The sequence below is a fragment of the Protopterus annectens genome, chromosome 6.part1, assembly GCF_019279795.1.
Source record: "Protopterus annectens isolate FY-2018-M chromosome 6.part1, PAN1.0, whole genome shotgun sequence".
NCBI classification, from domain to species: Eukaryota; Metazoa; Chordata; order Ceratodontiformes; family Protopteridae; genus Protopterus; species Protopterus annectens.
In genome coordinates this window covers 17,132,343-17,147,514 of record NC_056738.1, presented here as the reverse complement: position 1 = coordinate 17,147,514, position 15,172 = coordinate 17,132,343, and positions in this window count along the sequence as shown.

Below are 15,172 nucleotides of genomic sequence, written 5' to 3'. Positions count from 1 at the left end.
GGTGACTCTATAGTCAGGCACACTGATGTCCCACTCACCAGGCTGAACAAGGAGAAAATTACAGTCAGCTGCCTGTCGGGTGCCAGGCTCTGCCATATAATGCATGCACTCAAGTCACTCCACAACAAGTACAAATACGACACTGTCATTGTCCATGTTGAAGTGAATGACTTGAGAAGTACCTCCCTGGACTGCATGAAAAGAGACCTGGAAGAGCTCTCAGATCATGTGGCCCAGGCAGGTATGACCCTAGCCCTGAGTAGCATCCTGCCTTCGCCCAGAATGATACCACAGTATAAGGACAAAATGAATGACTTCAGCAATTGGCTAAGCTTCTGGTGTCATTCAAAGTGGATCCAATATCTGTCTGCATGGGACGACATGATCGACAAACCACAATGTTTTGCCAGAGATGGTCTACACCTGTCACCCCTGGGATTCAGGTTACTGGCCAAAGCTCTTGTCACCCCTATAGTGCCTTTTTTAGGCAAGGTTTGAAGGACAAAACCACCACCGTAACAGATACAAGCATGCAAAATCTGAAGGTAATGCTACTCAATGCAATGTGACTCCAACTGAGGATTTTCTATTATTGTAAAAAATTCCATCGTATCTTGAATTCTTGCTCTAACTACCCTTAACAATGGCTGCAGATGTTCAGTTAAAAATGCCGAAAGGGGTTCGGTTAAGGATCCTATACCAGACACTATTGGCCTGTCAGGTGGCTTCTCCAAATTTTTGTGAATCTTGGGCAACAAATAGAGGATCTGTTTTTGGGGGGTCATACACTATTAAATGTTGTTTAGTCTGTGATGAAATCACTCCCTCATCACATTCCAGATCCAAAAATGTGTCAATCTTTCCCTTGAAATGAATGGTGGTTCAAGTGGCATGGGCATATAGTGTCTAGCATCTTAACTGCCTATATGTTTCTGATATAGAATATTCGGTATCAATAACTACTACCACCTCACCTTTATCTGCTGGAACAATGACAATATTTGTGTTATTCTTCAGATTCTTAAATGACTGTTATTCCCTCAGCTGTTAAATTTTGATTCAATATCTTAGCTTCACATTTCTTAAAATGTAAATCTTTAATGACCGATTCCTGGAATATTAATACATGTTAATCCACTGGGGGCATAAATTTAGACTTTCGGAAATTAAAGTCAGTAGATCTTTGAACCCTATTCTGAGAACCAAAATACAGTTTTAAATTAACTATACAACAGAATGCTAACAAATCATCCACCACACTGTCTTAACAAAGAAGCCAGGAATATATTTAAATCCTTTATTCAATAATTGTTGTTCCACTTCCATTAGGGCCACAGAGGAGATGTTGTCAACATTATACACTTTGTTCACCAATGTCCTAAGGTCTGTAACAACATTTGGACATTGCTTATGTTTGTTATGCTTTCTACCTCCTCTGTGTCGTTTGGACCTAAAGGGTAGTCCATACCCCATTGCTTCTTAGAAACAGGTGACCCCTGAGTAAGTACCTGTTTAACATCTGTGACTGATGAATCATCCCCCAAGGCACTGCTATACTCTACACCAGATTTCTTGAGAATTCGCCTAGGTCTTTTTCTTTTTGTTCTCACTACTTTATCCCCCCTCACAAAATGTAACACTTTTCTGAAGGTCAAAAGGTTTCTCCCGCTCATAGTCTTTAATATATCGATCGAACATTTGAATTTTTTTATTTTTTCAAAGACTTCTCTAATGCTAACAAATCCTTAGTCAATTTAGTTAACACACCTGATATTGGGTTTGTCCCTCAAATTGTTTTAATTCGTCACAAACCTGTTGTACATCTGCACAATTCTTATCCACCATTCGCTTATAGTATGATGACAAAATATTGACAAAAGTCATTGATGCATCTTGCTGTGCTTGTACCTATTCCTGAGTCAGTATATCATCTACCATACTCGCATAAGGTGCTGTCTGAACCCTTAGGCCTCTTGGTGTAATATTCTTAGCCTGATAGGCTTTGAATAATTTCAGATGCTAAATGTTAGGGCGTAAAATCATCATACCCTTAGTTAATTTACTAAACAAATCCGCACATTGATCAACCACATTATGGACACCTGTATCACCCTTTCACTTTCCAGACCTATCTAATTCAAAAAATGTAATTCATGCTTGTCAGCAGACAAGCCTTGCAATATGGTGACCAGATCCTTCTCACAAACAATCCCAATACTACCTCACAAAGTATAACACAACTTGTGTGTGCTTAAGTAATCCCACAAGGAAACACCTTTATGCCTTCATATACTGCATTGGTAAGTATCACAAACACTCATACTAATATGATCTTCGCATCAATTACATATCTTCCACCTGATATAAAGTTTTTCCAAAATTTGACCATCTCCTATAACATCAATATTCATATTGAAGCAGTTAACATAACAGTATTTTTGTTTGTTCATACATTACCTAAACCAATAATGTTATTAAACACTTTGCACAGGTCTTTGAAAATTGCACTATTGTTAGGCCTCGATATTGCCTTACAACGAACTATAGTGTAATAAACCCACAACTGTGTCATACCATGTATAAACACTACAATTGAGATACTTTATCCAAAATTTGTCCATAAACCAAACCTATATGCGGCCTGGTATATCCATTCCAAATTATAACAAAAGTGACCGTTTGGTTCAACCCACGAAAAGCATACACAGTATCCAAACGGGTTTCCGGTGGATTTATTTTGCTTGTTTGGCTGCTGAGAATTGTCCGTTTGGATACTGTGTATGCATTCCAAATTATATAAATTCGTCAGCTTCACGGACCAAAATAACAGTTATTATATGTATTCCCAACTGAAGTGATCAGGATTCGCTCATATGGTCACCAAATTCCATCTCAATATTACTGATGATAAGGTCATATGTCAGCAACACTTTTCACACAGAAAAAACATTTAATATGTCAGTCCCAAACTCAGACAAGCCTTTTCAGCTTATCTTCTTCATATCAATAACTGTTATATCCAAATTCTGCTCACACAATGGTTGACACCTATAACAGTTAAGTTTCTGGCAGTTGTTTTGTATCACCACAAAAAAATATCTCAAGAATTTATTCAAGCAACCAAAGTTTAGCAGTGCTGAACTGTATATTTGGTATCAAACCCAGCATACACGACCCTACGGTCCACTCATATACACAAATCCACAGGCCCCCATAAAGATTTTTAGAATTTTCTGATGTTACAGCCACAGTTCTATTTTGCCTTACCACCAGATGATAAATCACCAAATATTTTGTAACAAAAAAACCTTACATATTCAAATATGCCATACAAGCTCATCTGTTTTGGAACAGTCCCAAATCTTCCATTAATTTAGTTCACATTCAGTTTGTATATTGCCAAAATTGTTGTATTCCTGGCAAATGAAAAAAAACAACAAACACAATTGTTTGTTGACCAAAACCAAATTAGCAGCAAAACATTGAAAGCCATGCCCAACATACATGGCCCTTTGGTCCACTTCTGTATTCACCTCCGCAGCCCCCCTATATTTTTTTTGGCCAATAGTCAATTGATTACACTAATAGTGAACTCCAAGGTTCATTGATGTTACAACAATTCTGTTTTGTCTAACTGCTAGGTGATATATCACTATGATTTAATGCCAAAATGATGTTACTTACATGCTTTGATGTCCCATACAGGCACATCCATTTCAGAACATCCCCAAACTATCAATCAGCTTAGTCCATATTCAGTCAATATATTGCCAAAATTATTATGTCCCTGGCAAAGGCAAAAACAAACAGTCACAGTTGTTTGATGGCAGAAACAAGCGTAGTTCAAAAACCATAAACCGCCAACTAAGGTCTTAATAACTCAATGCAGCAAGATTCAAATGTATTTTCCAAGCTGTTGTATGTCTACCACACATCCGTACATCCACGACCCTTCAGTCCCATTCTCTCGTGCACAATAACTCTCTATTTTCTGCTGCAATAGCCGCAGCAATCAGACCGTTTTCTCCTTGCCCTTATAAGAACAATAGTATTTGTGATAACATCATGAAGCAAAAAGGATTTCACCAACAATTTCTCTCTCACCTGAACAGCAGGGGACTGCACCTCCAGATAGCTGGTGTACATGTATCAGCACCCAAAATGTTCTTTCATCAGATATGTCTGTTCTGTTGACCAACCCATATTTTAACGGTCTGAACCCATACCTCATATTCTTAAACACAGTCCATAGTATTCTTAAGCCCGAAAGGCAGGCATCATACAGGGAGACAAAAGCTATTCTGAATATTCTTTTAGACACAGTCCCAGCAATAAAAAATAATTCTCTTTGGTGATTCAGCCACAGATCTTTACAAACTGCATACTCAGAGGCACACAGCAAGGAGAAACAGTAACTACATCCAAAAAAATGCACTGTACAAGCATATAGAATTGCATAGTGAGCATGTATTTTCCTTTATGGTTATATGTGTTGTAAATAGAAGTCAAAGAATGGGTGACTTGTATAATGAAACTGAATACAAAGAGATGCAATGGATTCTTAGACTGGGAGCTGACAAAGCCCCAAGATTAAATGATGTTGTCCCTTTAAAATCAGCTCTAGCAAAAAGAACGGTCAACTATTGATTTTCATTGGCTGTGTTGTACTATATTGGATACTATGTTTTTACTAGTGTTTTATCATCTGATGAAGGGATTTACCCAAAAGCGCTTATGATACTGGTTTTATTGTTTTAATAAAGTGAAGTTGCTTCATACACAGTGTGGTAGTACTTGCCTTACTTTTGTATTTATTATTCGTTATCTGGAATAAACGCACATCAAATGCCCTATATAAACATACACTCAAACACAGTAATGCAAAGTTTCACTTTATGATTATTGATAAAGTATGGGGGGACATGACAGATAAATTGGGGTGGCATGTAATATTAAATAAAAAAGAGAGGGGTTGGATCATTAAACTTGGGGGGTTGTTTTCTCCAGGGCTTAATGACCACCTGTAATATATGTGTATGATTACAGTCCTGACAATTTCAGGTTGTTGTTGTTTTAAATGCTGATGTGTCATGGTGCAATGATAATTAATCATGCTATAAGTAACAGTGGTTTATGGTTTTGTATTTACCACTGAAGAAGGCAAGGTTGCTGAAACCCGTCTGAATTTTATGGTGTTGCCACAATAAAAGAAGGTTGGATATGCTTACATGGTGCTGGCTTTGTTTTTTTTTTAATAACATTGAGGATTTTCGGATCTGTGCATCAGCCTTACCTGCGGGGGTGTGTTTTTGGATGTAGTACCTCTTATTTAACCAGATTATTAAGTCTGTGATTTTATCCAAGACAATATATCAACCTTAGTCCATTTGGCAATCAAAAAATACATATAAATTATCTGATCTGATTAACATACAGTGATTGACTAGAGATATATGGACTGAAAATCTTCCACACAGAGAAGTTTCTTACACTGTTTTGTTTTTGGACTCACTATACTTGTTTAGTGGGTTGATTTGAGACTTTGGGGATACCACAGAGATGACTTGTTTCCATTCATAAAACAAAATACAGTGGAGTACCATCTGGTCCTAATGGGGTAAAATGTGCTAATCAGTTGTACATAATCTGATGGTACTACATCTGACAGTGTTGTGATCACCTTTCCCCTGCTAATATGATGCCCAGTAGACATAGATGAGCAAATAAATAAAGAGAAACAAGTTTTACACCAGCAGTAGTGTCCCCTAAAACGCAGGCAAATGATGTCACAGCCAGACTTGTCCTGCTCCCTTACTGTGACAGAGTCCCTCATTATCATATTATAGTGAGGATCCCTGGAGTGGAACTTTTGTTTTTTAACTACTTCCAGACAAGACTGCAGAACACAGCACAACAGTGCAATATTGCATAGGTAAGTGTACCATACTTTACTAAGTAGCTATATGTAGTTACTCAGAAAAGTACAGTGTACTAAGCTACATTGCACAGCTGTACTGTGTTGCACTGTCAAACTACATATTACTTCCCTGCTTCTCAAGAACTGGAAAGCTTAGTACACAGTGGTTTACTAGGTGCTCTTGTGTTCTAGTCAAGAAACTGTGATGTTGCTTGATCATCTCCATGAATTATCCAGATCCATGTTCATGAATCAGGGTTGTTCATGACATCTATACACCATGGCTGTGAATACTAGGGTCTGTCAAGTCTCAGTGTGGCTTCCATATTAATCATGGCACTGAGACTGCCTTCTTGACTTTATATAGTTCATCTAGGAATGGCTTAAAAAGTAAAACCTGTTGAGGAAACCTCTTTGATATATTGAAAGCTTCTTTATCATAAATCATCATATCCTGCTGTCATGTTTTCAGACCCATTGTCTCTATAAGCATTTATCTTCTGGACTAAATCCAAATGGCGTGGCAGAATGATAATACATCTCCTCACAGCCGATGGAGTAGGCATCCCTCAAGCATTCGTGCTGGGTCCTTTCATCTTCATAAGCTTTTTAAACAGGATGTGTACTTATAATGGCTCAAAATAATTGTACAGTGTGCTGATGACTCATCTATTCTATGTTTAGCCAGATCTTTCCCTACTGAAACTGCCTTCTACACGACAATTTTGGTGCCATACAACTCTGGCTATGTAAAATATGGCTTCTTATGTGTGCTAGTAAAGCTTGAAATATATTGCTTAATTTATATTATTCCCTTGAAAAACTAACTAACATACAATTTACATGGTTCTCAAAATCAGATCAAGCATACACCTCTTAGTGTAGTAATTCTAGCCAAAGCCAAATATAATGGTGGGACAAAGGCCCAAAATCAGGGGTAAATTTTAAATATTGCTCTTATACACTTATACAATTGCTAGAATGATAGGTTTTGCATCAGGATGCATTTTTTGGAATGATAGGAAGCCTGAAATTCAAATGTCTGTCATTAGTTAATGACTTCAGTCCTCAGTAATTTACAAGAAAACTGTAAATGTTGTGATCAATAGACTAAAAATATAAGGCAAAAATCTAGACATTGTGAGGAAATTTTGAACAGTTATGCTGTATGAGCATACAGGAAGCATGATATATTAGCTGAAAGACATATGAGTAAATCACACCACTTATGTTTCTAAAGAGAAGTCAATTACTAAAAAGGAAATTGCTATGTAAGAATTCAACTAATAACAGGCTATTACACCCTCAAGTCATCCAGTCATCATTGTACATCCCAATCCCTAATATAATGGTACAAATCATCTCATACTCTTTGGACCACTTTGTCTCACCTCCTACTAGTAACCATTATGGTTACCAGGCTTAATAGCAATGTATTGTTTCAGTTATGGAGTAAAATACTGGAAATAATTTTCAAACTTTCACATAAATGAGCATAAAAGGTTCTAAGATTCACTTTGACATCTACTGGAATTAAGTTATACATGTGGTATAAGATGAGCCAAAATGCCCCCCCCCCACACACACATTAGTTGACTATTGCAGACTGCATCATTATTAATCTTGCTGAAATTTCATTGTTGGCGATAAACAAGCATATTTGCATGTGCTGTAAATTAAATATTGCTTGCAGGAACATTTTCTGTAGTATCATATATTACAAGTTGTATAATACTTACATTCTTTTCAGTTGTGCAGGAAATCAGTTCTTGAAAATTTACTGATGTTGTCTCAAGTTATCCAAATGCAATGCAATAGTTGCATTCTAATTGAACATTTACTACTACAACTCATACCTGTCAATCTCTTACAATAAGAAATGTGGACAAAGCCATTAATAAAAGTGGGACAAAGGACATAAAATAGGGACGATTTTTAAATATTGTTCTTACAAACTTAGGAAGTTGACAGACTAACAGGTTTTGCATTGGCATGAATTTTCTGAAGAGTATGAAGTCTGAAACTCAAATGTCTGTCATTATTTTTCTAATGTCAGTCTTTGATGATTTATCACTAATTTGCCAGAAAACCACAATTTCATGAAAACTGGACCAAAAATATGAGGCAAAAATCTGGACATTCTTTGAAAATCTGTACTATTGAGAGGTATGTTTTTCTCATAATTGTCAATTAATATGTACTAACTGGAAATGTTTTCCTTTCGACATCCACTGAAAATGAATTATTCTCAGCCAGACATTCTCAATCAAAAGCACACATGCTAACTAACAAGACAATAAGCATGCAAGCAGGCAATCAAACAAATAAATAAAATGATATGCTTTAACACATCATTTTGATCTGGTCATCTTATAATTCATTTCCAGGTTCGTGCCTAAGAGTGAGTTCTATAAAATTGTGTTGAAGTTTGGATTCACTAACTGGATGAGAGTGGTCCTAGCTTGCAGTAACCAAGTTATTAGTATAAAGTCTAATATTTAACTTAGAGTACGAATGGTTAACATGTTTATGAATAAACAACAGCAGCCCAAGGAATCTTTTTGCTACCAATAGGAAGGTATTGAACTATTCTGTTGATGTGGTGTCAAGGACATAGATGCTCATTTCAATGATATTATTTGAGACTGAGTCATATGTCTCTGTTAGGTCCACAAATGCTGCCCCGATGAGCTCATATTGGTCCATGCTGGAAATTGTGTTATTAGTAATGAATGTTGAGCATTGGCTGTGTTGAGTTCTTTACAACAACCATGCTGTGGCTGACAGATTAGGCCACAGAACTATAAGAAGTGTTTCATTTGGCAGGGTAACATCTGCTCCACGACTTCAGACAATGGTAAAAAAAGGAGATGGACCTGTATGAGTTGGCAGCATTTGATGATTCTGCATTTTGCAGGAATGTAAGAGAAGCTGCTTTCAGTTTAGACAACACACTCATCCTAAATGAGATATTAATAATATGTGCTGCAGGAACTGCTTAAAAAGGTGCTACAGGCTTTAATAAACTTAGGGTACAACCCACTTATTACATAAGCCAGGCATTTTCCAACAGTTTGTTTAGGATAGTTAAAGTACCATCATTCACAAAGAAAAATAAGCTAAAGCCAAAAACCTGGGAAGCTGTAATATTTAAGTTAGTTCACAGTTTCTTCATGAGATTATTTTACTTTTCAAAATAGTCAGTAAAGGAGTTACCATCTTATTAGGAGAAGAGGCCATTTCTTCACTGAAATCTAAGGTAAGCAGTTTGTTCCTTATTGAGATAACAACAAGGCAATTAAGTTCATTCTCAAGGCCTCTGGCTTTTGTCTCATTTCTAGTAGGCTACTTTAGAAACAGCTAGAAGTTTTTGAATGCTGTCTGGAGATTTTAAAATGTAATCAACATGATTATAAATATGCCAATGCCTTATTCCTTTCCTTTATGAGATCTTACGGTTTAGATGAGAAGCATGGCACATCCCAAGCACTCACTCATCTGGTAATAGAGGGAAAATACTTCTGTTATAGTAGCAATATATTTAGAAAGTATTCATACTCAGTGCTGCAGACATTTTACTGTAATTTGCTGTTCCGTGAGGGCAGGCTCAGTGCTCTGAGAGTGCTGTTATGAGCTAAGCAAAACTCTAAAGGCAGAAGTAATTCCAGGAAGTCTTGTATGTTTAGAAGAGAAAATTGTAGGTAGAGAACAGTGATCACTAAGGTTGACTGGCAGGATCCCTATTATATATTCGAAGATGCAAACCTTCGAATGCGTCTTAATCGAACTTGAAAGTACGAAAAATCAAAACAGCGAAAGGGCATGTAAGTGATTTCTTTCCCTGGGAAAGAAATCACTTGCCCAAAAAAAAAAAAAAAAAAAAAATCAGATCACTACAGACAAAACAAAGTGGGCACTTCACCCCCCCCGCACCCACCTAACTAAATATACCAACTCTGAGATTGCACTACAGTGGGGAAAACAGCAAAGTAACGGAGGCGGCCAAGCGATTTCTTTCCCAGGGAAAAAAATCGCTTATATGCCATTTCACTGTTTTGATTTTGTGTGCTTTCAAGTTTGCTAAAGATGCACTCGCAGTTTTGCATCTTCGAATACATAATAGGGAACGGACTGGCAGAACAGCTGGTTACTGAAACTCTCAGGAGGCTTGCTAAGTACTGCATTAAATAGGGTACATTTTTCTCTGCCTCAGGTTTTGGCCTAGCTGCTTATGAGTTTGTACTAATGAATATTTAATGACTACCTGCTGAATGGTCTGAGCAATATTCTAAAGCAACTGTAGATTTACATCACCTATAATATTTAAGGTTGGTGCAGTGGCTTCATTGAATCCATTGACTCTGTATGTCAGAACTAGTGGGGGGATACACCAATTCCGTCCCTAGTTAAATATGCAATTAAAAAGGCACTCACAGATTACTTACTTTAGTTTATCATCAGTACAGTTAGGGGATGCTTTTGCAAAATATGTTGCCACACTCTAACACTACACCTCTCAAGCATACAACTGTTTTATTGGGTCTTTAGCTTTGGAATGGCTTGTAATATTGAACATTGGAGTAAGAGATACAATCCTCAGTCTTAAGCCATCAGCATTAAGCCATGATTAATTTATCTCGAGTATGCTGGGCTTATGAGAAAGGTGCCATTTATCTTGCCAGCCATAGTTATTTCAGATACAACCAGACTGAAGAGCAATGCTTTTTATACAAACTGAGTTGTCAGCAGTAGTCAGATAGGTCCTGAATTAGCCTTATCTGTTTCAAGCAGCAGGTTTATAAAACTCAAAGAACATGAGTAATGTGATGTTGTCAATCTTCATTCATTCTTGACTGTTGTGTTGGATTCGGTTCTGAGCCCTCAGAACTGACTCGGCCGTTATATCAAGCTCGTACTAGCCAGAAACTCTCAAGCTAAGGCTACTCATACTGCTTTTCTTCCCTTTACCTCAGATCTCGTTTGCTGCATAGAAAATTGGACATGTCAGCCGTTGCTCTCAGCTAAGTGCTCAAATTTTTTGTTATCTACTTATCTTCTATTTATCTTCTTCCAGTTTTGGTAGTATCTGTATATTCTAAAGCTCTTCTTGGTGTGTGTGATTCTAATTTTACTCCCTAATCCAACTTTTACCTCAAGGTATTTTTCTTTACCATCGTTGGTATAGGCCTCTCCTTCCCTTCTACCTGTTGCTATTTTTTGATACCATTGTTGGTATCCTTACCCCCCCCCCCCCCTTTTCCTTCTTTCTTCTTTTACACACTCCTTTGGGTATTTTTGACATACCATTGCTGGTATATTAAAAAAAAAAAAAAAAAAAACTTATCCTTTACCCTTCTATCTAACGAGTGACTTGTTTTTGTGTGTGTGTGTGTGTGTGTGTGTGTGTGTGTGTGTGTCTGTGTGCCATTTTACTGGCTAGAGCAATGACAGAAAAGCAAAAAGCAACCTCTGGGTTCAAAGAATGTAAGAATTGTGGCAGTAAGATGCCCAATTCCGATGGGCATCTTTCATGTGTTTATTGTTTGGGTGCCCCTCATCTAGAAATTCAACCTCCTTGTGAACACTGCAAGGGTTTCAGTGTTCAGACTCTTGCAGAGAGGCATAACAAGTTAATTCTTAAGGAATTACTGAACTGTCCTTTTGGTGAAGCTCTCTCTGAGGCAGAGACTTCAAAATCTCCAAAGACTGACTCTAAGAAATGGAGCCATTCGGTACCGTCTTCTCCCAAGATAGATGAATCTAAGACTCCAAAGTCTAAGTTTTGACTCATTCATTGGAAAAAAAGCTAAAAGTTCCTAAGACTGCACTGACTTCTGTTCCAGCACTAAAACTGGTTAAATCTTCCATGGTACCATGTACCATTGAAACTACTCAGACACCTTCAGTGCTGACCATGTCGTTGGTGCCAATGACTTCACCAGCACCAACAGTTGTCACCTTGAATATTCCGGTTCCGTCCTTGCTTGCCAAAATACAGTCTATGGTGATGAAGGTTGAGATGCTAAGTACCACCAGGACTAGATACTCCCCCCTCACTAGACCCCTTCTTGGGTCAGCAGTTGAGTCCCTTCGTAGAAAGACCAGAATCTCCTTCAGGAATATCCATCCATTCCTCCAGGAGCCGAGGCTTACTCTCCCAGGAACTCCTATGTATATTCCTCCTTCAACCTCCCCACAGGTCTTGGAGCCCACTGCTTCAATTCTCCCAGAGCCAGCTACTTTGGTACTGAAAGTGGATCTCACCTCGGTACCAGAACATACTCTGTGGTCTTCTGCTCCATCGGAACCATCACACCCATGGGACCGAGATTTGGCTGTAGGCTCTGAGATCCCTGGATCATCTCCAATTTATCCATGGTGCCGTCTATAGATCTCGATGCTCTGTTAGTTACACGTCCTCTCCCAGCACCTACTCTGGGGGTGGCTCATCAGAGCGGGGTGTGACCCTGGTTCCGAGGTTGCCTTTCTGTGTTGTGGGCTCCCATTTCTCTTCGCTCAGGCCTGCCTTCCAGATTATGGAGAGAGCTCTAGCCTCAGCAGGCTCACAGTTGGTACCATCCACATCAGAGTGCCATATTTTTGTTCCCTCTGGTTTGCAGCTGCCACTTGAAATGTCAGTCATTAGTTAGTGGTTACTGTTTAGTAAAACATAATTCATTTTAATGGATTTTTAAGAACTAATGTGATATCCACAATCTGTAGCATCATAAGCACAGTCTGACCAAGCTCCACTAAGGATAATATTTTAAGAAGACTACTTGTAGGAGACCAAAGGAAATGACAAAACAACTCTGTTATGGCTGTTTATAATAAGTCAGATAAAGGCTTTTAAAGCAATCAGAGAGGTTACTAATTGGTCAGAACCAATGCTTCTTCTCAATATAGCCTCAGGATGAATGTGCATGGTTAAACAAGGATATGCTCTACTCAAAACAGCTGAAGCAAAGATAATAGTAAAACACTGTCTACAAATCAGTAGTCAGTAATGTCAGCTAGCTTACTGTAACTTACTGACTGCTCAGAACTTGCATATAAACATTTCAGACCTGTACACAGTATTGACATTCAGAGATGGTTCAAATCCTAAGGCAGATCTAACCAAACCTAAACAGAAGACAAATTTAGGTTTAACTTGGAAACTATACCACTATCTGCAATTGTTGCAACTGTAAATATAAGAATAGACTGCTGCAAAGTCCTTCAAGTACCTAGTCTAGATTAGACATTATATAACAATTACATTATTAGTGAATGGTTTCATCAGATGTTATTCAGCACTCCTTAACCAAGCATTTTGCTTTTGCTATTGGAGAAGAACGGAAGAGTGGAAAAAATAAGCATTCATCCACAGTTAAGCAAAGTATGCAGGCCACAAAAACAACATCACAATGGCCAGCTACGCATACAGGTCTTTGTAAACAAATCAGTTGCAGGAGTGTAAGTGCTGAGAAACCGGACACATAAATAAGGAATTTCTTTTTGTCCATAAAATCATTTCAGAGTATAGTGTACAGGTAAGAAGCTGAAGTTTAATTCATAAAGTAAGAGAGCTGCCCATAGTGTGTAGGAAGCTTACAACAGGCCTTAATGAGAGCCACAGAGAATCCTGTAATACACTAATATTATACATCCAGGCAGGCAGTAAGAGTCCATTACATGATAAAGTCCAGCTAGCATTCTGATAATTGCACAGATATAGCCCTTTGTGTTAGCAGTTATACAACAAATCTGAAAAGGAAAACTAAAACAAAGCTTCAAAATAACAAGGTGAGGTAAGCTAAGCCCCTCCCTACTCAAAAAGCCTACAGGAAAATCGGGTTTATGTTGTTTGATTGACAGCACTTTTCTTGAGAGTTGTACGATTTGTGGAAAAGGAATGAAACAAGTTTCATTGTCAGTGGAGTTTTCTTTTTTTCACCACTGTTGTGTTACCCTACAGTAGGTATATTTAAGTTCAGGGGGGTGTGGAAGATGTCCCCCCACATAGGGGTGTAGGTTTGGTGAAACTTGCTTTGCTATTTTTCCACTGATTATTCAGCACTCGATGAAAGTGGTGTTGATGGGTTGACATGTATCAAAAAATGAATCAGCTATGGGAAGCATGCCATTAGAAAGAGATGTTGATTTCACCCAAGCTAGTTAGACAAAGTTATGGTCCTCTGCTTGCACCTTTCAACACCCTATGTCTCTGGGTGTAGAAAGTGTTTAATGACACAGAGGAGAATTAAGTATTCAATGGGGGTATTTGAAGTATTAATGTCTTACCAAGATAAAGTTGTACAAAGCATTGTGAGTTTGATTTCAGGAAAGTTTGATACATTTTAAAATAGCAGTTTGTAGGAATATGAATCACAACTGTAGAAACTTGAAAAGCATAAAGCTATGTGAGAGACACACAATGAATGAAGTTTGGGTACCCTAATGAAGTTCATTACACTATCCAGCAATTAGCTGATGTGGAGATCTGTATTTCAATGCAGCTGTATAAACAGATATTCAGGTTATATCACAGTAAAATATAATACAAACATTTGTGGCATAAGACATCAGCCTGAAAACCTGCTATAGTAATTGGCAACATTGAACACTAATAGTAGAATGCTTTGTTGTACAGAATCTCCATTTGTTCTAAGTAATCTCACAAATCAGACATTGCTGCAAATTAATAAATTAGATACTGAATTTAAAATATAATTTCTGGTCAAACATTATGCTCAGGTCCTGGTAATATATTCCTATTGTGAAGTGTAGAGGCAGAACACCTTACAATTTTGCAGATGTGGACTCCAGTAGCATTAGAAGGATTACCAAATACAAACTGGTATAATATGTTGTATAAACTGCTTCACATGTTTCCATAAAGCAGGCAACATTTCCACAATATAATAGTTGTGCTGAGCACTTGAAAGAATAAGCAATAAATGTTGGAATGCTACAGAAATTGATTGCATTATTACCAGATTCACAGAGGTATTTAATTACTGATGCTGCTGGTGAGTGTATGTGTGTGTGTGTGTGTGTGTGTGTGTGTGTGTGTGTGTGTGTGTGTGTGTGTGTGTGTGTGTGTGTGTGTGTGTGTGTGCACCAAGGGGGGGTATTGTTTATGGAAGTTTGTGCATAATCATGGAAGGCTATAATCTAGTCAAAATAGTCAAAGCACATCACCATCATGAAAAGTAACTTTCTCAGAACTGATACTGGGTGTGATTCATTTGCATTGGCATAATGTGAACC